This window comes from Trematomus bernacchii, unplaced genomic scaffold (assembly GCF_902827165.1).
Source record: "Trematomus bernacchii unplaced genomic scaffold, fTreBer1.1, whole genome shotgun sequence".
Lineage (NCBI taxonomy): Eukaryota > Metazoa > Chordata > Actinopteri > Perciformes > Nototheniidae > Trematomus > Trematomus bernacchii.
Window position 1 is genome coordinate 320,001 of NW_022987607.1, and position 3,933 is coordinate 323,933.

Consider the following 3,933-nt stretch of genomic DNA (forward strand, 5'->3'; position numbering starts at 1 on the left):
AGTCAGTTTGCATGAACGGGTTTCCTTCAAAATAAAAGCACTAATGCAGAAACTACAAATAACATTTTGAAATATATTCCTACAGTCATCGCATCGTGAAATCATGACGTTAAATGTGGAATAGATTTCTCACAGTGTCGGATATTTACAAGAATAAAAGAGTGTGGTTTGTTTCTCAGGAAAAGTTTTATTGTGAAGGGAGTAACAGGAAGTGTGTGTTGTTGCATTGTGGGTAACATGTGAGCAGTGTGTTGCTGCAGGTCTGAAAGCAGCCTCTCTCGCACGCACGCATGCACACACACACACACACACACACACACACACACACACACACACACACACACACACACACACACACACACACACACACACACACACACACACACACACACTCTCTCACTCTCCTGCAGAGCTGCTCCTCTCACTGATGGAATAACCAGGAGCTCTAATTGTGTTAACACAGGTACGTGCCTCATGCTTTACTCTTCAGTCATTTCACATGTTTTTGCATTGTTTTAATGCACATTTAAATAGTAAATCTGCTTTATTTAAAAATCTTCTTCCAAATAGGTGTATACGTTTGTGTTAAATGACATTAAATAGATAACTGATGGTGTGGATTTAAATGATGATCTGGGGATTTGGTGTTACAATTTTAAATGTCCCCTCTGTGGGAGGAATACAGGTATTCTGATTCTGATAACATTTATTTATCTATTTTATTTATTGCTATGTTTATGTGTATGCATGGATGTTTGTTACACAGAGTGCAGTCATGGTGATAAAAGGAGCTGCAGTGAAGTATTTATCAGCAGTGTAGATTTACACATTTACATATTTGAGTAGTATTAACAATATTCTTTATAGTAATTGGTAGAAGAAAAACGTAGTATACATAATTATATCATTATCAGCGGAGGTGGTAGAAGTACTCAGATCTTGAACTTGAGTTAAAGTAGAAGTACTCAGATCTTGTACTTGAGTAAAAGTAGAAGTACTCAGATCTTGTACTTGAGTAAAAGTAGAAGTACTCAGATCTTGTTCTTGAGTAAAAGTAGAAGTACTCAGATCTTGTACTTGAGTAAAAGTAGAAGTACTCAGATCTTGTTCTTGAGTAAAAGTAGAAGTACTAAGATCTTGCACTTGAGTAAAAGTAGAAGTACTAAGATCTTGCACTTGAGTAAAAGTAGAAGTACTCAGTTCTTGTACTTGAGTAAAAGTAGAAGTACTCAGATCTTGTACTTGAGTAAAAGTAGAAGTACTCAGATCTTGTACTTGAGTAAAAGTAGAAGTACTCAGATCTTGTTCTTGAGTAAAAGTAGAAGTACTCAGATCTTGTACTTGAGTAAAAGTAGAAGTACTCAGATCTTGTACTTGAGTAAAAGTAGAAGTACTCAGATCTTGTTCTTGAGTAAAAGTAGAAGTACTCAGATCTTGTACTTGAGTAAAAGTAGAAGTACTCAGATCTTGTACTTGAGTAAAAGTAGAAGTACTAAGATCTTGTACTTGAGTAAAAGTAGAAGTACTCAGATCTTGTACTTGAGTAAAAGTAGAAGTACTAAGATCTTGCACTTGAGTAAAAGTAGAAGTACTCAGTTCTTGTTCTTGAGTAAAAGTAGAAGTACTCAGATCTTGTACTTGAGTAAAAGTAGAAGTACTCAGATCTTGTACTTGAGTAAAAGTAGAAGTACCAGAGTGTAGGAATACTCTGTTACAGTAAAAGTCCTGCATTCAAAATGTTCCTCAAGTGAAAGTAGAAAAGTATTATCATCTAAATATAGTGAAAGTAGCGACAGTAAAAGTAGTCATTGTGCAGATTGGTCCATTTCAGAATAATATATATGATATGTTTTATAATGATTGATCATGAAAGTGTTCTCAAAGCTGGTAAAGGTGCAGCTAGTTGGAATGACTTTGTATACTGCAGGGTAGCTTGTGAATTTACTCCAGGTGGAACTAAAGTCTGATTTAACACTTGATTAGATTTCACATCATTCATCCACATCTGTGAAGTAACTAAAGGTATTAAATACATGTAGTGGAGGAAAAGTACACCAGTTATTGTAAAATGTAAAAAGTACACCAGTTATTGTAAAATGCCTTTTATGCTGCTGTAACAAAAACTATTTCCCAATTTGGGATCAATAAAGTACGATCTATCTATCTATCAGTTACCTCTGAACTGTAGTGGAGTAGAAGTACAAAGAAGCAGAAAATGGAAAAACTCAAGTAAAGTACAAGTACCTCATAATTGTACTTAAGTACAGAACTTAGTTACGCTGGTTATCAGTGGTAGTTGTAGAATCAGTGATGATAATAGTGATGGTAATATTAATAAAATCCTTTGAGATGTTGTATGTAGATCTAAACTGCATTATCAATATATATATAGTAATATAAAATCAATTGAGATAACTAGAAGGAGAAAGAAGTAAGGCAAAATGATTCCAAAAAGACCCAAAACAACCAGAAATATCACAAAATGTTTGAGAAAAGTCGCAAAACCACTGCAAATGGTGCAAAATGATCTATCAGAGACAGAATGTGACCACAAAGAGACGCTTAAAGACCAAATAGAGATGCAAAGGGACCAATATGAGACAGAAGGCGACCAGTAAGAGATGGGAAACGACTTCAACGAGACGCAAAACTACAGAAAGATATAAGAAATGAGTACAGAGGGACGCAGAATGACAACATATGATGCAAAATGGCTGAAAGAGATGCAAAACCACTAGAAATGGTGCAAAATGATCTAAAAGACATAGAATATGACAAGAAAGAGACGCAAAGTGACAAATATGATCAGTAAGAGATGGGAAACGACTTCAAAGAGACACAAAACTACTAATAGGACACAAGAAATGAGTACAGAGGGACGCAGAATGACAACATATGATGCAAAATGGCTGAAAAGAGTCGCAAAACAACTAGAAATGGTGCAAAATGATCTATCAGAGACAGAATGTGACCACAAAGAGACGCTAAAAGACCAAATAGAGATGCAAAGCGACCAATATGAGACAGAATGTCACAGTAGGAGATGGGAAATGACTTCTAAGAGTCACAAAACTACTAGAAAGTAGTAGGGATGTAGAATGACCAAATATGACGCTAAGAGGCTGAAAAGAGATGCAAGACGATCTTTAGGGGACAGAATATGACCACAAAGACACTCAAAATGTCTATAAAGATGCAAAACTAACAATAAATGTCTGTTGTTCTTATGTATTTGATGCTGGCTACATGTCTGTTCCCAGCAGCCTACTCTCTCACGCTCCTTATACACTAGCAGAACATATTAATAAGTGCAGAAACATCGTTCAGTGAAAGCTGTGTGTGTGTGTGTGTGTGCGTGTGTGTGTGTGTGTGTGTGTGTGTGTGTGTGTGTGTGTGTGTGTGTGTGTGTGTGTGTGTGTGTGTGTGTGTGTGTGTGTGTGTGTGTGTGTGTTGTGTGTGTGTGTGGTGTGTGTGTGTGTGTGTGTGTGTGTGTGTGTGTGTGTTACCTGTACACCTGCGATGTTGAAGGAATGTACCTGCGATGTCTCCCTCTTGTGTCTCTGTGAAATATCACTGCCACCGTTACCATGTATGATTGTGATGGATTCAGGACTATTGATAATCATAATCATAATAATAATAATAGATAACAATTGTATAGCGCCTTTCAAGGGACCCAAGGCCGCTTTACATGGTGAACAAACAAACAAACAAACACATAGGGCAAATAATAAAGTGAAAGTTAAATAAATAGCAGTGGGACTGTGATGGGTTAGGGGTCAAAGGCCGTGGAGAACAGGTGAGTTTTTAATGAATACTTGAAGATGTCCAGGGAGAAGCATTCCAGACGGTGGCTGATGTCCATGTCCAAACAGAAGCTGAATGAACCTCTGTTTCTCCTGTAATCTCCAGTAAATGTTCCCAGACTGAAGG